We start from the raw sequence: 22,122 nt of genomic DNA, 5'->3' as shown, positions 1-22,122 counted from the left end.
AAAGAAAGAAAGAAAGAAAGAAAGAAAGAAAGAAAGAAAGAAAGAAAGAAAGAAAGAAAGAAAGAAAATGATTGAGAATGAATTGTTTGGAGTCAGGAGTCATACGTCAGAGTTACTCCCTGTATTTGGTTTTAGGTCTGCCCCAGGTCATGCAGACCCTATGCAGACACCTTCCCACTTCTTGGCTAAGTTTCAACCCTTTATGTGTTGCCAAGTATCTGGCACACCTGGAGGCATCCATCTCCCCATCCTGTTAAGTCATAACCTGGTCAGCCTCTGGTCGCACTTTCCATCTGACCAGAGGTGAGTCCCGGAACTTGAAGTCACATCCACATCCAGTGTGGCCAGAGTTACCCCCAAACTGCCACACATCATCTGGTCCGGTCCTTTACATAGATAGATTTTTGCCCGAGGTTGGGTGGCCCCATTTTTTTTTACATGCCTTTCCACCATGTATGGCATAGGCAGCAGTTCAGTAAATAAAGTTCTTTACCTGACTGAATACCGCGTGGTGTGCTCTTCATTGGCTACCTAATGAAACTCACCTAATTAATATACTTTATACTTCAGAGTTTCTAGTTTTGAATCCATGGATATTTTTGTGACACATGTGAGATCAGTATCAACAAAACATATTTATTAACATCATTTAACAGTATAATTCTGTCTGGAATCTTTAATAGCAGCTTAATTAACCATAAAGTTTATTTTGTTTGCTTTGCTTTGTTTGTTTTTGCTTAAAATAATAGAAGAGTTGGTGAGACAATCTGTGTGAAGACTCAGAGTCTGTGTTGGAGGGGCAGAATGATGCAGGCTCAGGCCTCAGGATTATCTGAGGACTGTGTTTGTGTATGTGGAAAGCTCTTGGCATGCCCAGCTAGAGAGGGAACATGTTCTCTCTCTTTATCTCAAAGCTCATGTCAGACTCCTGGGAGCTGAGGAAGTAGCTCTTCTGTTTACTTAAGCATAGAAGATCAGCTAGTCAAGCATTTTCATGATTATGGGGAAGTGGTTTGAGCTTGCTCTAAAATAGTTTAGATAAAAATATACAAATAGAATGTTCCGGGAAGATGGTGGAGGTGAAGCTGGAATCTAAGCAAGCTCTCCCATAGAAAGCAGTTTTAGAGTTCCAGTGAACAGTCCTAAGCCAGAGAATTAAATGAAGTGTGCCATCACAGGACAGAGAGCTAGGCGAGAGAAGGGAAACCCAGGCAAGGAGACACTTCTGATCTCTTGCCAGCAGCCGCCAACGCTGCAGCAGCTGTGGCGGCGGCGGGCGATCACAGGAGCCATACCTGAGCCACAGAGTGTCCGGGACAAAGGAGCCAGACTCAGCGGGTAAGCGGATTCTACACAACACCAACAAGAACCTACAAGAAGCGGACATCATCATCCTGTAGTTCACAGACAAGAGACAACCCAGGAACCAAGACTCAGCGTGAGTAGAAGCCTGATATCCTCACTCCTTCTCAGGGAGCAGAGGAAGGAAGGCCACACCCCACCCCCAGCACCAGAGATCTCCATCTTGGATACCTACAAAGCTCAGAGGAGCTATAGCTCCAACCCAGGCCTTGGAATAAAATCAGTCATTTAGAAGGTCAGAAGAACTTAACGGCGGCATGACCTGCCATACTCAGCTCCACCCAGGGAAAAGTCACCCAGGTAGGGCACCAGCCCTAGGAGTGGCTTTCTTCACTGTGTAATCAGAGCCAGAAGCTGCCCCTCCCTCTAGCAGCCTCAACAATCAATTGAAAATAAGTAAGCAGAAACCCTGAGAATGGCTCCAGGCTGGGCTCTGTCAGTTTTTCACAAACTAGCCCCGGGAAAAGCTACCATTTGTTGAAAAGACTCAGCTCTACCCAGAACCTAGCCACATCAGTGCATCCCCCTCTTTTGCAATACTCAAAGCAGATCTGCCTCCCAAAAAACTAGCCAGGGAGGAGTATCGCCAAATCCTGGATAAAGCAGAGCATTTTTCTGCCTGTTCGAACAAACTGACTTAAGAAACCAACCAAGCCACAGGACCACAAGGAGACCAGAGACTCCAACAAGAGGGTGGTTACAGACACAAGGGAGATACAGGATTTTTCCCAACCCTCCCCCAAAAAAGCAAAAAACTTTTCTTCTTCTTCTTTTTTTTCTTCTTCTTTTTTTTCTTCTTCTTTTTTTCTTCTTCTTCTTCTTCTTCTTCTACTTCTTCTCCTTCTTCTTCTCCTTCTTCTTCTCCTTCTCCTCCTCCTCCTCCTCCTCCTCCTCCTCCTCCTCCTCCTCCTCCTCCTCCTCCTCCTCCTCCTCCTCCTCCTCCTCCTCCTCCTCCTCCTCCTTCTTCTTCTTCTTCTTCTTCTTCTTCTTCTTCTTCTTCTTCTTCTTCTTCTTCTTCTTTTTAATTTTTTTTGGTATTTTATATAAATATTTTTTCTTTTCTAAAACTTTTCTTAATCTTTAATTTTTGCCTTTTTTGAAAAAAAATTGTTTTCCAGTAACTTTTTTTCCCCTTATAATTTTTATTTTAGGGATAGATGAGTGTGCATTATTCTTTCTTTTTTGTTTTCTTTCCCTTTTTTTATTCTTTTTTTTTTCTTCATGCATTTTTTATTTTATTTTATATTATTTTATTTTATTTGAGAACATACTGTACAGAGGGGTTATAATTACATGGGCAGGATAATGCATACATTTCTTACCAAGAAATGCAGCCTCCTCCTTTGTTTACGCTTCACCTCCCTTCAGAGCCTCCCCCCTCCCCCCCACCCAATCATACCCCCCTCCCCCCCACACACCGACATTGTAAAGCTGGTTTTGACATGACATTTTGTACTTCTCATTGTTGCAACAGGTCCACCTGAATCCTTAAACGACTTGTTTGTCCCCATCTCCTCCACATGTTATACTGACATCAAATATAGTGAAAGCGGGGGTTACACTGTGGGGGAGGGACATACAAAGCAAAAAAGAAATAATCTTATAAATGCGTTAGAAACACATGCATGAAAGAAACGAAAACATTAAAATACATATTTAAGGGTTCATTTTCCTAACATCACATTATCTGACCTTTTCCGCTTGACTCATACCTATACTAGCTATTGCAAATAAGGGAAACCATGCGACCTATGTTTCTTTGGGCCAGGCTTACTTCACTTAATATAATTTTTTCCAAACCTTTCCATTTCCTACCAAATGGGGAAATGTCATTCTTTCTCATGGAGGCATAGAATTCCATTGTGTATATATACCACATTTTCTTGATCCATTCATCCACTGAGGGGCATCTGGGTTGGGTCCATATCTTAGCTATGGTAAATAATGCTACAGTAAACATAGTTGTGCTGGTAGCTTTAGTGTGGTCTTGTTTGTAAACATTTGGGTAAATGCCCAAAAGTGGGATTGCTGGATCATAGGGGAGATCTATGTGAAGTCTTTTGAGGAACCTCCATACTGCTTTCCAAAGTGGTTGAAAAAGTTTACATTCCCACCAACAATGAAGTAAGTTTCCTTTCTGTCCACATCCCCTTCAGCATCTGTTGTTGTTAGAGTTCTTCATTTTTGCTGTTCTAACTGGAGTGAGGTGATATCTCAATGTTGTTTTGATTTGCATTTCTTTTATGGCTAGGGATGTTGAACATTTCTTCATGTGTCTATTGGCCATCCTTCTTCCTTCTTCAGAGAAGTTAATCTTTAAGTTTTTCGCCCACTTATTTATTGGGCAGTTGTTTCTTTGAGGATTTGTTTTTGGGTGGTTTAATTTTTTGAGTTCCAAGTATATTTTAGATATGAGACTCTTGTCCGTTGTATGGCTAGTAAAGATGTTCTCCCAATCGGTGGGCTTTCTATTGATCTTGCTAGCTATGTCATTTGCCCTGCAGAAGCTCTGCAACCTTATGCAATCCCATTTGTCCAAACTTTCTATGATTTGTTCTGTTTCTGGGTCTCTATTCAGAAAATTTCGGCCTGAGCCAAGGAAACCTAGGGTTTCTCCTATTCCATCCTGTAATGTTTTCAGAGTGTCTGCTTTGAGTTCAAGGTCTTTGATCCATTTGGAGTTGATTCTGGTGCAGGGTGATATATAAGGATCTAGCTTTAGTTTTCTACATATTGTTAACCAATTTTGCCAGCACCAATTAATGAAGAGGCTATCTTTCCTCCATTCTATTGTTTTAGCTTCCTTATCGAACATTAGATGGCTATAGGTCTGTAGGTTCATTTCTGGGTTTTCAATTCTATTCCATTGGTCCTGAGGTCTGTTCTTATGCCAATACCAAGCTGTTTTGATTACTATGGCTTTATAGTAGAGTTTGATATTTGGTATTGATATTCCTCCAGCAGTGTTCTTTCCGTTGAGGAGCGTTTTTGCTATTCGGGGTCTTTTATTGTTCCATATGAATTTTTGGATTGCCTCTTCTATTTCCTTGAAGAATGAGAGTGGAATTTTTTATAGGTATTGCGTTGAATTTGTGGATAGCCTTGGGAACTTTTGCCATTTTCACGATGTTAATCTTGCCAATCCAGGAGCATTGGAGGTTTTGCCATTTTTTAAGTTCTGTGTTGATTTCCTTTTTCAAGATTTTAAAGTTTTCATCACAGATGTCCTTCACTTCTTTAGTTAAGTTAATTCCTAGGTATTTTATTTTTTGTGGGGCTATTACATAAGGAGTTGCTTTCCTAATTTCAGCCACACTTTTCTCATTGTTGGCATACAGAAAAGCCATTGATTTTTGGGGGTTAATTTTATAACCTGCTACTTTGCCAAAGTTTTGAATCAGCTTGAGTAATTTGGGAGTGGAGTCTATGGGATTCTTTAAATACAAGATCATGTCATCTGCAAAGAAGGAGAGTTTTGTTTCTTCTTTCCCTATTTATATCCCCTTTATGTCTGCATCTTGTCTTATTGCTGTATATAGGCATTCTAATACTAGACTGAAGAGAAGTGAAGAAAGTGGGCATCCTTGTCTTATTCCTGAGTTAAGAGGAAATGGCTTTAGTTTTTCACCATTGAGTATAATGCTGGCTGTAGGTTTGTCATATACAGCCTTTTTTGTATTGAGGAATGTTCCATGGATTTCTAATTTTTCCAAAACCTTCATCATAAAGGGGTGTTGGATCTTGTCGAATGCTTTTTCTGCATCTATTGAGATTACCATGTGGTTCTGATTGTTGCTCCTGTTGATGTGATGAATAATATTAATTGATTTGTGTACATTGAACCAGCTTTGCATCCCTGAAATGAATCCTGTTTGATCATGGTGTATGATTTTTTGGATGAATAGTTGAAGTCGATTGGCCAAAATTTTGTTGAGAAGTTTTGCATCAATGTTCATCAAAGAAATGGGTCTATAGTTCTCTTTCTTTGATGAGTCCCTGCCTGGTATTGGGATGAGGGTTATGATGGTTTCATAGAATGTGTTGGGTAGTGAGCTTTCTCTTTCAATTTCATTGAAGAGTTGGAGGAATATCGGTGTGAGCTCTGCTTTGAAGGCCTTGTAAAATTCCGCTGTAAAACCATCTGGTCCTGGACTTTTCTTAGCTGGGAAGTCTCTTATTGCTCTTTCTATATCAATGCTTGATATGGGCCTATTAACTCATCTTGGTTTAGTTTTGGTAATACAATATTTGCTAGGAAATGGACCATTTCTGTCAAGTTCTCAAACTTATTAGCATAAAGTTTTGAGAAGTATTCCCTTATAATGTTCTGAATCTTGGTTGTTTCCGTGGTGAGGTTTCCATTCTCATCTCTGAGTTTATTAATTTGGGTATGTTCTCTCCTTTTTCTGATAAGGTTTTCTAAGGGTCTGTCAATTTTGTTAAGTTTTTCGAAGAAACAACTCTTTGTTTTCTTGATTCTTTCTATAGTTTTTTTGGATTCTAATTCATTTAATTCTGATTTAATTTTGATTATTTCTTTCCATCTACTGGATTGGGGTTTATCTTGCTGCTCTTTTTCAAGGAGGTTTAGATGTGTCATTAAATTGTTAGTTTCAGATCTCTCCAATTTGTTGATGTAGGAGCTCAGAGATATAAACATGCCTCTGAGTACTGCCTTTGCTGTGTCCCAGAGGAGCTGGTAATTTGTGTGTTGATTTTTGTTGAATATCATGAACATTTGAATTTCTTTTCTAATCTCTTCCATGACCCACTCATGATTCAGCAGTGTATTGTTCAGCCTCCATGTGATACCGGACTTTCTTTGGTGGCTTTTGGCATTGAGTTCTAATTTTATTCCCTTGTGGTCAAAGAGAATGCAAGGTATAACTTCAATGTTTCTGAATTTAGACAAGTTTGCTTTGTGGCCTAAAATGTGGTCTATTTTAGAAAACTTTCCATGTGCTGCTGAGAAGAACGTATATTCTGATGCTGCTGGGTGAAATGTTAGGTAAATGTCTGTTAAGTCTAGTTGCTCTATGCAGCTGTTTAGATCTGCGGTTTGTCTGTTGTTTTTGCCTAGTTGATCTATCTAATGGGGAGAGTGGTGTGTTAAAATCCCCAACAATTAATGTCTTTGGATCTATATGGGATTTGAGGGAAAGTAGTGTTTCTTTGATAAATTTGGGTGCTCCATTGTTTGGCGAATAGATATATAGAATTGTAATATCCTCCTGAAGGAGAGATCCTTTAATTAGTATGTAGCGACCTTCTTTTTCTCTTCTCACGAATTTTATTCTTTTTTTATTCTTTTTAAATTATCTTTTTGTTTTTTGTTTAGCTCTACTGAACTTTTCATCTTTTTTTCTTCCTTTTTTTATCCTTTTCATCTTTTCCTCTTTTATTCTTCTTTATGTGACTTAATTCTTGTCCTGCACATCCTCAGATAAACCCATATTTGATTATTAGACCCTATCTCCCATTGTGTACACACTCAATCCACAAATTTATCACTCAATTCAAAACCATTAAGACTTAAATTCCTTAATAGCAGTACTACCTCTTTATACCTATATAATATTTGAAGCATTTTTATTTTTAAGTTTTTCACATCTCCATTATATCTCTCCCCTTCTCTCAATATATACACGTTCTTCTTTAAATACATTGTTATCGATTCTAAATTATTTTATAAATTTTTACTTTTCTAATTTTTCTGGTCTCTTTTCTTTTCCCTTTCCCTTTCTTCTTTTTTTATTCCCTCTATACTTTCATCCTACTCAACCTATTTCCTGCTTTGAGATTAGGACTTAGTTACTCTCCCTGAGCCCCCCCCCCACATCAATATATTCCTATTTTTTATCCACATCTCTCCCTAACCCTAATAATTTCTCGTCTTCCAAATTCTTCTTTGCGGTTCGTAGCCCATTAGCATATAGTTGTTTGATGTTGAATAGATGTATCTGTTGAACTAGATTGTATCTGTAGACTATTGACTGTGCAAATTCAGACTTGGGTTGATGCTTGCCTTAAGATAGTGTTCTAGCACCAAACTGATGTCATTTTCATCTCAAGTGGGCAGAGAAAGCCGGAAAAACACAAGAAAAATGGGAAATCCGGGTATCTCGATTCCCAATCTTGATAATCAGGGGACAGAACAGATAATGAATAATCCAGAGGAGAATTCCCAAATAGCTCTACAAACACTGCTGGCAAACATGATAAATGAAAAGATTGAAAGCATACAAAGGATTTTGTGTGAGCGTGATAGGGAGAGAGAGGAGGCAATCCAAAAGTTTATACAGGAATATCATAAGCATGAGGAAGCTACTTAAAAATTGATACAGGATTTGCATGAGCATCTGGGGAATACTCAAAGAGAAAGGCAGGAATGTCGTGAGCAGGCTGAGAACACTCAAAGAGAACTACAGGAGTCCCACAAACGGGAGGAAGCTAATCAAGGAGTAATACATGAATTGAGAGAGCAGGAAGAGAATATACAAAGATCACTAAAGACATACATGGAATCCATTACCAAAGAGCTGAATTAAGTCAGGGAGTCCACTAAGGGAATGCTGAATGGAAACCAACAGAAGGAATGGGAGTCCAAGGAAACCGTAACCAATCAACTAACTGATCTGAGAATATACTGAACATCAAATTAAGGAGGTAAAGAAGTTCATACAAGGTCTAAAACAAAGCTACAACAAAGAATTTGAAGCCATCAAAGCTGACCAATTAGACGGAAAAGAGATAAAAAACAAAGTAGAAAGTCTTGACAGCAGGTTAGACCATGCAGAAGATTGAATCTCAGGGATTGAAGACAGCCTAGATATTATAGAGAAAGAACATACAACCATTCAAGACAACTCCAAGAAATATGATAGATCTATTCAACACTTGGAAGACACCATCAGAAGGCCTAATCTAAGGGTAATGGGTGTAGAGGAGCACCTAGAAACAGAAGTTAATGGCCTAGGAAATTTCTTTAACAGGATCCTAGCAGAGAACTTCCCAAACGTGCAAAAAGATAGGCCTATTCAGATACAAGAAGCTTTTAGAACTCCAAACAGACCAGACCAAAATAGGACATCCCACCATTACATTATAATCCACACAGGATCAACACAGACCAGGGAAAACATCCTTAAAGCTGTCAAGGAGAAAAGATTAATCACCTATAAAGGGAAACCAATTAGAATCACCTCAGATTTCTCAGCAGAGACAATCAAAGCAAGAAGAGCCTGGAATGATGTATGACATGCCCTAAAAACAAACAACTATCAACCAAGAATACTGTACCCAGCTAAACTCTCCTTCATAACTGAAGGCCAAATAAAAACCTTCCATAGCAAAGAAAATTTGGAACAATACATCTCCACCAAATCAGCCCTACAAAAGATTCTTGAAGATGTCCTACACATAGAAAACAAACAAGACCACAATAAAGGCCAAGAAACGGCACCCAAACTGAGAATCCAAGAACCATAAGAAGAACCCAGTTTTCACAGCCCACAAGGAGGAGGATAACAAGGCAGGAAATCCCAATACCTCTCAGTCCTATCTTTTAACGTTAACGGAGTGAACTCTCCAATTAAGCGACATAGACTGTCTAGTTGGATTAAAAAAAAAGACCCTAATATCTGATGCCTTCAGGAGTCACATCTTGCCCATAAAAACAAACACATTTTCAATGTTTAAAGGCTGGAACAAAATCTACCAAGCAAATGGCCCCCATAAACAGGCAGGAGTTGCAATACTAATATCAGATAAAATAGACTTCAAATTAAAGTTTGTGAGAAGAGATAAAAAAAGGTCGCTACATACTAATTAAGGGATCTCTCCTTCAAGAGGATATTACAATTCTAAATATCTACTCGACAAACAATGGAGCACCCAAATTTTTCCAAGAAACACTACTTTCCCTCAAATCCCATATAGATTCAAAGACATTAATTGTTGGGGATTTTAACATACCACTCTCCCCACTAGATTGATCAACTCGGCAAAAACTCAACAGAGAAACCAGACATAAACAGCTGCATAGAGCAACTATATTTTACAGATATCTACCGAACATTTCACCCAACAGCATCAGAATATACGTTTTTCTCAGAAGCACATGGAACATTTTCTAAAATAGACCACATTTTAGGCCACAAAGCAAACCTCTCTAAATTCAGAAACATTGAAGTTTTACCTTGCATTCTCTTTGACCACAAGGGAATAAAATTAGAACTCAACAACAAAAGCCACCAAAGAAATTCCGGTATCATATGGAGACTGAACAACTCACTGCTGAATCATGAGTGGGTCATGGAAGAGATTAGAAAGGAAATTCAAATGTTCATGCTATTCAACAAAAATGAACACACAAACTACAAGTTCCTCTGGGACACAGCAAAGGCAGTACTCAGAAGCAAGTTTTTGGCCAATCGACTTCAACAATTCATCCAAAAAATCATACATCACGATCAAACAGGATTCATTTCAGGGATGCAAAGCTGGTTCAATACACGCAAATCAATTAGTATTATTAATCACATCAACAGGAGTAAGAATAAGAACCACATGGTTATCTCAATAGATGCAGAAAAAGCATTCGACAAGATCCAAAACACCTTTATGATGAAGGTTTTTGAAAAATTAGGAATCCCTTGAACATTCCTCAATACAATAAAGGCTGTATATCACAAACCTACAGCCAGCATTATACTTAATGGTGAAAAACTAAAGCCGTTCCCTCTTAACTCAGGAACAAGACCGGGATGTCCAATCTCTCCACTTCTCTTCAATCTAGTATTAGAATGCCTAGCTACAGCAATAAGACATGAGGCAGACATAAAGGGTAACCAAGTAGGGAAAGAAGAAATAAAACTCTCACTCTTTGCAGACGACATGATCTTGTATTTAAAGAATCCCATAGACTCCACTCCAAAATTATTCAAGCTGATTCAAAACTTTGGCAAAGTAGAAAGGTATAAAATTAACCCCCAAAAATCAATGGCTTTTCTGTATTCCAACAATGAGAAAAGTGTGGCTGAAATTAGGAAAATAACTCCATTTCTAATAGTCCCACAAAAAATAAAATTCCCTGGAATTATCTTAACCAAAGAAGTGAAGGACCTCTATGATGAAAACTTCAAAGTCTTGAAAATGGAAATCAACACAGAAGTTAAAAAATGGTTATACCTCCCATGCTCCTGAATTGGAAAGATTAACATTGTGAAAATGGCAATACTTCCCAAGTTTATCTACAAATTCAATGCGATACCAATCAAAATTCCAACGTCATTCTTCAAGGAAATAGGAGAGGCAATCCATAAATTCATATGGAACAATAAGAGACCCCAAATAGCAAAAATGATCCTCAACAGAAAGAACACTGCTGGAGGAATATCAATACCAAATTTCAAACTCTACTTAATAGCCATAGTAATCAAAACAGCTTGGTATTATCATAAGAACAGACCTCAGGACCAATGGAATAGAACTGAACACCCCGAAATGAACCTACAGACCTATAGCCATCTAATCTTCGATAAGGAAGCTAAAGAAATAGAATGGAAGAAAGACAGCCTCTTCAATAAATGGTGCTGGCAAAATTGGTTAACTACATGTAGAAAACTAAAGCTAGATCCTTATATATCACCCTGCACCAGAATCAAATCCAAATGAATCAAAGACCTCGAAGTCAAAGCAAGAACTCTGAAAACATTACAGGATGGAATAGGAGAAACCCTAGGTGTCCTTGGCTCAGGCTGAAATTATTTGAATAGAAACCCGGAAACAAAACAAATCAAAGAAAGGTTGGATAATTGGGATTGCATAAAGTTGAAGAGCTTCGGAATGGCAAAGGACACATCGAGCAAGATCAATAGAAAGCCCACGGATTGGGAGAAGATCTTCACTAGCCATACAACAGACAAGGGTCTCATATCTAAAATATACTTGGAACTCAAAAAATTTAATCCCCCAACAACAAATCCTCAAAGAAACCACTGTCCAATAAATACATGGGCTAAAGTCTTAAAGAGAAAATTCTCTGAACAAGAAAGAAGGATGGCCAATAGACTCATGAAGAAATGCTCAACCTCCCTAGCCATAAAAGAAATGCAAATCAAAACAACATTGAAATACCACCTCACTCCAGTTAGAATGGCAAAAATCAAGAACTCTAACAACAACAGATGATGTAGGGGTTGTGGACAGTAGGGAACCTTACTTCATTGTTGGTGGGAATGTAAACTTGTTCAATCACTTTGGAAAGCAGTATGGAGGTTCCTGAAAAGACTTCACATAGAGCTCCCTTATGACCCAGCAAAACCACTTTTAGGCATTTACCAAAATGTTTACAAACAAGACCACACTAAAGCTGCCAGCACAACTATGTTTATTGCAGCATTATTTATCATAGCTAAGGTATGCAAACAACCCAGATGCCCCTCAGTAGATGAATGGATCAAGAAAATGTGGTATATATACACAATGGAATTCTATGCCTCCATCAAAAAGAATGACATTGCCCCATTTGTTAGGAAATGGAAAAACTTGGAAAACATTATATTAAGTGAAGTAAGCCAGGCCCAAAGAAACATAGGTCTCATTCTTTCCCTTATTTGCAATATGTAGTATATATATGAGTCAAGCGGAAAAGGTCAGATAATGTGATATTAGGAAAATGAACCCTTAGATATGTATTTAAAAGTTTTTTTTTTCTTTCATGCATGTGTTTCTCATGCATTTATAAGATTATTTCTTTGTGGCTCTTTATGTCCCTCCCCCACAGTATAACCACGGCTTTTACTATATTTGATGTCCGTATAACCTGTGGAGGAGATGGGGAAAAACAAGTCGTTTAAGGATACAAGTGGACCTGTTCCAATAATGAGAAGTACAAGTTGTCCGATTGAAAACGAGCTTTACTACGTCAGTGTGTGTGTGGGGGCAGATGGTTGGGTCGGGGGGAGGGGGGTGACTGGAAATCGATGTGAAGGGTAAACAAAGGAGGAGGCTGCAATGCTTGGTAAGAAATGTATGTATTATACTGCCCATGTAATTGTAACCCCTCTGTACAGTATGTTCACAAATAAAATAAAATAAATAAAAATAAAAATTAAAAAAATAAATAAAATAAATAAAAATTTAAGACAAGTTTCAGAAAAGAGTTCCTTGATTTTTTGTTTTTTTCGGGGGTGAATGGGAAGACCATGTAACTTCCCTGTGTCCATAACGAGTCTCTTGTTAGAGTCTTGGGTCTGCTTGTGGTGTTTGGTTTTCCTATGGCTTGATTGGTTTCTTGTCTGTTTGGGCAGGCAGAAACTGCTTTGTGTTAGGCATGTTTTTTGATCCTCCTCCCATGCTAGTTCAGTAGGAGGGAGATCTGCTTAGAGAATCACAAAGCATGGAGATGGCTGTTTCCTTTAGTTTGGAGATGCTGTGATGCACCTAGGTTCTGGGTATGGTTTAGGTCTTTCAGAAAACAGTAGCTTTACCCTGAGTGGCTAACTCCTGGGACACCCACAGAGCCCAGCTTGGAGCTTTTCTAGCGCTTTAAGTTTACTGAATTTCAATTGTTTGTCTAGGCTGTTGTAGGGAGAGGCGGTCTCTGGCTGTGTTTACCTGGTGTAAAAGTCCCTCTTCTGTGGGCAGAGTTTTTACTGCCTGGGCTGGATGACTTTCTCCTGGGTGGAACTGACATCATAACTGACATCATAACTGTCTTCATAAGCCTATTGTGTGATCGTGATATTTCCCCTGCCAGGTAAGTATGGGAATGTATGGGAATGGGAAAGAAAGGAGAAGGCTACAACGTTTGATAAGAAATGTACTCATTATCGTTTCCCTGTAATTGTAACCCCTCTCTAAAGTATTTTAACAATTAAAAAAAAACCTATTGTGAATATTTTAATATCATAAACCTATTGTGACCTCATCACCATTATAGCATCACCAACTAAGTATAACATGAAAATATTATTATCACTCGATATTGTGACATCATGTTGCCATTGTGATATCACTGTTCCTTTAGGTTTTTCAAACCTATTATTACGTCACAAGATTTTACAAAACTCCTAGCCTTTGAGCCTATTAACTTGTGAACTTGCACACTTATGATGCATAAAACACAAGACAATCCAATGAGGCACATTGAAGATAACTTTATTTACACTAGAAATGGGCCTGCATTTACCTTGTCCTGGGCTGTACACTCAGTGACAGCCCAACCCCAACCACCAAACCTCAGACATCCAATAGGCATAGTTAATTCGTTTGCAAAACACCAACCCCCCCCAAATTATCATTTCTACCCTCAAAACTTCAATAGGTAAGGCTTTATCCTTTTCCCTTATTCCCTCCTTTTTTATAGACTTTTCCTGCATTTCCCTTTTTTCCTTCCATCACTTCTTTTTTCTCTCTAGGCCTCTCAACTACACTTCTCTGGACAGGTGGCCAATTGGCTTCCTTCCCCTCCTGTTCTCCCTCAAATTCCACTTCTCCCAGGTCTTTCCCCTCCTGCTGTCTCACCACTTCCTTCCTACCTTCCTTCATTTCTTGATTTTCTCCAATTCCATTACTCTGACCATATAACCTATATATAGGTTGAACCCCTCCATCACTCCAGTGGGTCTCCTACCTAACAGTTTTCAACCATTACTTCACAAACTGCCTGTTCCCCAATCAATTCTTCACAGCTCATCATGTGAGGATGACATCCTACCCCCTCTAGCAGCATGCAATGCTCACTTTGTGTGGCATGCCCCATGCACTCCATTGGGCCAAGTTATGGGGCAACATTGATTAGTGGGCCCTGCTCATTATTAGGACCATGCTGCTTTATATATCCCCCACTGTTTTTTCATGTCCAATCAAATCCTTGATTCCTTCTTAACAAATCCTAAAAATTCCCTTCTCTCGACCCAATGAACAGGCTTAAAAGGTAAATTTAATAAAAAACAAGTAAATTATAGAAACACACTAGTTAGCACTAATTAACACTTAGTAAGTCATATCCTTAACAGTCCTTCTTGCAGCTTCTCTGTATATTGTCCACTACTTATTCCACTTGAGACTGATGGATCCAATGTTGTTTTCGTGCTAATTCAATAGGCGACTGTGAAGTTAGCACCACCAAGTAAGGTCCTAGCCACTTCGGTTTCAATTCAGGAGCATGATGAATTTTTACCCACACCAGCTGTCCAGGCAAGAAAGAGTGGGTGGAGTTTCCTATTTTCTTTCTTCAACTCCATTTCTTACTTTATTTCACTTACCTGGGGTCTAGTTTTTTCATTTATTTCTGAAGTAAGACTTGCTATAGAATAAACTAAACTACTCTCCTCAAAGAAATTTTCCTTCCAACTGGATTTAATTTCTTATTTTAAATTTAAATTTTATTTTCATCCTAATGTTTATTTTTTAAATACTTTTTATTATTATTATCTTTAAATAGTTGAACAAAGAAGTTCCCATTCTACAAAACAGTACACAAATACAAGGTGTCTGACAACATTGTCACTCATCCCTCCTAACCCTTCCATTCTCACACATTTTTGTAAAAATTGAGGTAGGTGATTACATATATTTCACATATTTCACAGTATTATGGAATTGTGATACTTAGTTAAAGTCACAAACACATTTTAACCTTGACAAGGCAAATTATTGTTATCATGGTCCAAAATTTGTTAATTCTATGAGCTCTTAAAATCCAAATTATTTTTCCCACCTCAGGTGATATTTACATTTTTTTCCTTTTGCTTATGTAGGCTATTCCCTCTTGTCTTCTTTCCCTCTCATTCATCTCTTCCCATCACTGTGTTTGGGTTGCTTAGTTATTTTTCTTCTATGTCCAGTGCAGCTGATGGACCCCTTTGTTGTATGTTGTTCCATTTACCACTTACTGTGTTTCTCCTCCTGGCTTCCCTCCATTGGGTGCATATTTCTACCGTCTACATAGTCAAGAACATGAAGTCATTAATGGTGATACAACAAAATGAGTGGTTGCCCGTTGTTTCTCGAGTTCTGTTCACTGTGTCATACCTTCTTGCATTTTGACTTTAGCATCCACGTATCTGGTAGACCCTATGCCGTTTGTCTCATTGTTCTTGGCTTACCTCACTCAAATAATTTGTTCTAGTTCCATCTATTTCCCTGCAAATACCATCATTTTGTCCTTTTTAAAGGCTACATGGTATTCTATTGTATATAGGCCCCACAATTTTTGGATGCACTTATCACGTATGGCTCATCTGGGTTGTTTCCAAATATTGGCAATTGTGAACAGTGCTGCAATAATCATAGACCTGTGTGTGTGTGTGTGTGTGTGTGTGTGTGTGTGTGTGTGTGTGTGTGTCTTTGTATACTGGTTTCTGTTGTTCAGAGTAGATATCAAGGAGTGGTATGGCCAGATCATAGGAAGGTGGATATTTAGCTATCTTAGGTACCTCCAGACTGCTTTTCAAAGTGGTGGTATTAGTATACATTCCCACTAGCAATGTAGTAATGTTTCTTTCTTTTATCCCTTCCAGCATTTGTCATTGGCTGAATTTAGGATGTAGGCCATGTGGAGGAGATGGGGACAAACAAGTCGTATAAGGATTCAGGTGGACCTGTTGCAACAATGAGAAGTACAAAATGTCATGTCAAAACCAACTTTACAATGTCGGTGTGGGGGGGGGAGGGGGGTATAATTGGGTGGGGGGAGGGGGGAGGCTGGGAAGGGAGGTGAATGGTAAACAAAGGAGGAGGATGCAATGCTTGGTAAGAAATGTATGCATTATGCTGCCCATGTAATTGTAGCCCCTCTGTACAGTATGTTCTCAAATAAAATAAAATTAAATTAAAAAAAAATCAAGCCTAGTTAGGCTAGCCTTTTAGCGGGAAAGTAGAATGGGACCTGTCACACCCTTCATGGCATAATACAAAGAGTTGTAGAAAAGAAAGGGAGAGATATAGAAAGTTGGACATGATTAGCAGAGAGCAAAGAGATCCTGAAAGTGAACAGACTTCTGATCATTTACCATTGCTGAGGCACAAATTGTCTAAATATGAGAAAAGCATAAAAAATTAGGTGCTCTGGCTATCCAGGGAGAGCCTGAGTCATTTCAAGGGGTTTCATGGCTCGGGCATGACTCGTAGCACCCCATTAAATGTGTAGGAGAGTCAGTCTGGTGAGTGAAGGAGAGCTGACCGGGCAGAAGCGATGTCCCTACTTCCCCTAGAACACTGTAGAGAGAAATGGCCAAGACCCCAAAACCAAGCAACCTCGGGTTCGGGGGTGACCAGCCTTTCCGCCGAAGGCCATAGGAACTCTCTGGCATGGTGCCACATCTGAACAGAGATTGAGCAACAGAGAGCCATAGAGAGTAGTTTCACTCACCAGAGAAGAGAAGTGGTGTGGATGTGGATGTGAAGGCCAGCAATGGTTTTGGTAAAAAGTCTCCCGTGGTGTCTCAGGGCAGTTTAATTCACAGAAAAGGAGTGGTTAGGAAATTCTAACATTTCCAACTCAAAAACCCCATCTGAGTTACAGCATCATATGTAAGGAATATTAAATAGGTAGGTTTCATTCGGTAGCCTATGAAGAGGATACCATACACTATTAAGGCAGGAAATAACTTTATTTACTGAACTGCTGCCCCCACCAGGAAAGGGCAAATAGCAATTTGTATTTGTGTAGAAATTCATCCATGTCTGCTAGGTTTTCCTTCCTTTGTAAGTAGAGTTTGGAATTATTTCCTTATGATTGTTTGAATGTCTTGGATGTTTGTTGTAATTTTTCCTTTGGTATCTCTGATAATATTGAGTTGGGTCTCCTCTCTTATTTTGTTAGTTTATCTTGCCAGTGGTCCATCAGTCTTATTGATTTTTTTCTTAAAAACATTTTTTGTTGTATTAATTTATTTATAATTTTCTCAGTCTTTATCTCATTAACTTCAGCTCTTATTTCGGTTATCTCTTTCTGGCTAGCAAATTTAGGTTCAATTTTTTCTTGTTTCTCTAGCAGTTTCAGTTGTATCATAAGATTGTTTACTTGGTCTCTGTTTTCTTGATATGTGTACTGAGAGCAATACATTTGCCCCTCAGGATTGCTTTCACTGGGACCCATAGATTTCTTTGTTATGTTTCTTCATTTTCACTGAATTGTAGGAACTTTTTAATTTCTTTTTAAATTCTTCTGTGACCCACGTCTTGTTCAACATAGTGCACTTTAATTTCCATGTGTTTAAGTTTTTTCTGCTTTATGCATTGTTATTGAGAACAAGTTTGATTGCACTATGGTCAGATAGAATACAGGGTATTACGTCGATCCTCTTGTAGTTGCTTAAATTCCTTTCATGAACTAAAAAGTGATCTATTGTAGAAAAAATGTAGGGGTTGGCAAGAGTTAGACCCTTGTAAATGCCTGTAATTGTAGCTACTCAGGAGGCTCAGATCTGTGTATTCAGGTTCAAAGCCAGACCAGGCAGGAAAGCTTTCCTGGGGTTGTTCAGCACCACACCCTGCGTCATGTCTGGGGTTGTTCACCACCTTTGCCACCATGGGCTGCGCTGGGCTGCTCATGAAAGCTGATATGGAGAGGCCCTCCAACCCACCAGTAGTCAGGTGTTAACCAGTGCTGTTGCCTCAGGCTGGGCTGGGTTGCTTATGTGGGCCAGTATGGAGAGGCACAAAGCACCATGGGTCTGGAATTGTTCACTGCAGCTGTCCCCGTGCCAGTTATTACTGTCGCACCGGGCTGCTCTGGGCTATTCCTGTGGGCTAGTGCCAAGAGGCATTGTGCCCAGAGTCTTGATGGTTTGCCACTACTGCCAGCTGTTGCTGCTGCTACAGGTTAGGCTAGGCTGTTTACACCAGCAGGAGAGAGGTGCCACAATGTGAGTCTAGGGTCGTTCCCCACTGCTGACAGCTGCTGCTGCTCCTGACTGGGTTGGCCTGCTTTCACCAGCCAGGCAGAGGCGCCATGTCAGGGAGGGTGAGGGGAATCTTCATGCTGGCTCTTCTGAGGTTTTGGTTTGTATTCTCTGGGTTGGCACTGGACCTGGGAAGTCTTCTGTGAGGCTTAGGATGCTTGTGGGTGTGTGGTCCTCGGAGGGTCCAGAGCCAGGCCACTAAAGCAACCTGGCACAAAACTCCACCACTTAAGCTGCTCAGTGGGGAGCCCCATCACCAACAAGGGTTGGGGAAAGAGTCTTCCTATTTTACTGTCTGTATAGGTTTTTCCCTTTTCTTTTTTCACTTCCGGTATCTCTCTGAGTAATCGCCCTTTTTTGTGGGTCACTTGCAGAAATGGACCAGTGAAATCCAAACTCTGCATTTCGTTAGGGAGAGATGTGGTGTTTCCCTGCTGTTCCATAGCCATCTTGGCCCCTCCCCTTCAGGTGGAGTTTTTCTTAGGTGGCCGGTGGGCCTTGGTTACCAAAGGATAGGTCCATAAAAGAATATGTTGTAAAGCCTGCAGATTGTAGATAGATATTTCTGTTAATATAGCCTTCCCAAATTTAGGAACTAAAGAGGGTGGTACACCCTAAAATATTTCAAAGGGATTAAATCCTTTAACATAAAGGCTACATCTTGGTAGAAGGAGAGCAAAGTGGAGGAGGCTCACTTAGCCATGGACAGTCTCTGTATTTAATTTAGTTAGTTTCTTTGAGGGCATATCCATTCTTTCTAATGCCTTGAACTCTGAGTTCTATAAATGGATTGTAACTTCTAATTTATTCCTAGAGTGTTAGTTAATAATTGAGAACTTGGGCCATGAATGCAGGGCCATCTTTGGACCCCACAGCTAAGGTTAAGCCAAATCAAGGAATTATTTCATGCCTCAGCTCAGCCTGAAAAAGTGTCCACTATTACTAATAGATAACAATACCCATACTTTCCAGGCTTTACCTCTGTGAAGTCCACTTTCCAAAATTCACCATCTGAGGTTCCTCACGTATGAATTCTTTCCATAGGTTCCAGCTTTTCAGCATTTACCTGTTGGAAATTACCTACAAACCTTACAAAGTATTGTCAGGCTAATGCCCCACTGGTTTTCAGAAGAGTTTTAGGTAGTAGCCTTGGAAAATTTACCAGGGTGCAAATATCTACATGTAAACTGACAGAAAGCTTGAGCCTGTATGAATTTTTTACAAGTTGTGTGAACACTTATACACTTATTACAATTCTTTTTGCTTGTTCCTTTAATTTTAACGACTAGCAGCTCTAGAGACCCCACTGGTTTTAGAGTGATCTCCCAAGTTACCTGATCAGCTCAGATGTTTCCCTGTATCTTAGGGTCTCTAGTTTCTTTACCTCCCGTACAGTACTCTGAACCTTGGAGACTTCTTCCATTTTATTCTCCTCCTTTTCTCTCAAACTTGCTTTCAAGATCCCACTCTCCTTCTCAATGTGCTCCTTAACCTCTAACTGTTTTGGCAGGGTCACAGGAGAGTTCCTTTGACTGTGCTTTTAACCTCTTGGTTGCTGCTCCTTCTCACAACACCTTTGCTTGCTCTTCAGCTGCTCCCTTAAATTCGCAAAGGTGCTATTGCGAGGTATTTTTTCCCACCTCCACCTGTTCCATTGGGACACGATGCTTCTGCATTACATTTATAATGAAGATCTCAGCAGTCTTTTGGAGTTTTTACTCTAGTAGTTTCTCTTTCTAGTTTTCCACTTCAGTGTATTTTTGTGACAGATCTTTCAACTGTTTGTTTAGCTGTTCTGTTTTTCTTCCTAATGCTTTTCCCTTTCCCCAGCATTCCCTATCAGAGCATGTGGTCCTTTAACTCTTTCTGAAGAGGAACAATCTGTTTCTTGAACCTGATATTTTCCTTTTTACTTTTCTCGGCCTCATCTTCTATGACACAGCACTTCCCAGTCTTCTCTGCTAACTATTCTTTCCTTCTTTCTCTAATGCTTTGAATTTCTGGTGACACTCTTCAAAGCTTATAACTGACATGTACTTCAGCCTAATACATTCTTATATCAGGCCCAGCTCCTTTTTCATGTCCACGATTTTTTTAATGCAGCATCAGGATCTCTTCTTTGCCTCTCTTGTGGTTAGCAAGGATGGCAGTATTGCTGTCTTGTGCTTCTGTTGGCCTCTGATCCCCTAATTTGCCTCATACTCATCCAGACAAATGAACTTGAATTTCATTTGATTCTGAGTGTTTTCTAGGTTCCTTTTGAGGATTTTCTTCTCATTTTTGACTGTCACTAGTTTATATCTTCAAATATTTTCTTCACGTCAAATTATTCTCTGTTTTTTTCAATGTGCTCTTCTATGTGCTTTTAACTTTTGACGGGCACATATTGGAGATTCAGTCTTTTATAAGCCTGTGTTTTGAGATAGCAGTGTGTGAATTCTTCTTTGCCACATTTCTTCTTAAGTTCAGAGGGCTGCTTTTTAAATTGAACACAGTTGGAATTCCAAGCCCCAAGCTCCTTTGCATGTTACTCCAGAGCTATGAACACATTTTCCAGGTGTTTAATGTGATTACATAACCTGTCGTTTTCTCTCTCTCTCCTCCTTGGACATTCCTTTTCCCAATGTCCATTTTGCTTGCAATAAGCTCACCGATGTAGTCCTAGAGGTTCCCTAGTGCCATTTCAAATGAATTGTACTGTCTTTGCCAAGGGTTCCTTGATCCCTATTCTGGTGCTCCTATCAGAATTCAACCCCCTTTCTTAGAGTCTTCTTTTTTTAATTTTATTTTATTTTACTTTATTTGTGAACATACTGTAGAGAGGGGTTACAATTACATGGGCAGGATAATGCATACATTTCTTACCAAGCATTGCAGCCTCTTACTTTGTTTACCCTTCACATCCCTTCCCAGCCTCCCCCACCCAATCTTCCCCCCCCCCGCCGGCACCGAAGTTTTAAAGCTCGTTTTTGACATGACAACTTGTACTTCTCATTGCTGCAACAGGTCCACCTGTATCCTTAAACGACCTGTTTTTCCCCATCTCCTCCACAAGTTATACTGACATCAAATATAGTGAAAGCGGGGGTTATACTGTGGGGCAGGGCCATACAAAGCAACAAAGAAATAATCTTATAAATGCATTAGAAACACATGCATGAAAGAAAAAACATTAAAATACATATCTAAGAGTTCATTTTTCAAACATCACATTATCTGACCTTTTCCGCTTGACTCATACATATACTAGATATTGCTAATAAGGGAAACCATGGGACCTATGTTTCTTTGGGCCTGGCTTACTTCACTTAATATAATTTTTTCCAAGTTTTTCCATTTCCTAACAAATGGGGCAATGTCATTATTTTTGATGGGGGCATAGAATTCCATTGTGTATATATACCACATTTTCTTGATCCATTCATCTACTGAAGGGCATCTGGGTTGTTTCCATACCTTAGCTATGGTAAATAATGCTGCAGTAAACATGGTTGTGCTGGCAGCTTTAGTGTGGTCTTGTTTGTAAGCATTTGGGTAAATGCCCAAATCTTAGAGTCTTTTTTTATCCAGGGTATCTCTGTTATCAAACACCTACTGGGTAACCACTTCCAACTTAGAATACACTTTCTCTCAAATTTTTCTAACTTTTGAAGCTTTCTTCTAATATCTGGGGCTGACTGGGTAATAAAGACCATATTTAGGGCTCTTTGATTCTATAGGGCTTCAAAATCTATAGGCCTATTTGTCCTATAGTCTTCTGGGAGAAGGTCCAGAAAAGCATTAGGGTACTCACTGGGGAATTGTACCATCTCACTCACCTTAGTTTGATGACTTGGCTTTCTAGCCA

Source organism: Dipodomys merriami, unplaced genomic scaffold, assembly GCF_024711535.1.
Source record: "Dipodomys merriami isolate MVZ:Mamm:240054 unplaced genomic scaffold, mDipMer1.0.p SCAF_181, whole genome shotgun sequence".
Taxonomy (NCBI): Eukaryota; Metazoa; Chordata; class Mammalia; order Rodentia; family Heteromyidae; genus Dipodomys; species Dipodomys merriami.
This window is presented reverse-complemented; position numbering follows the sequence as displayed.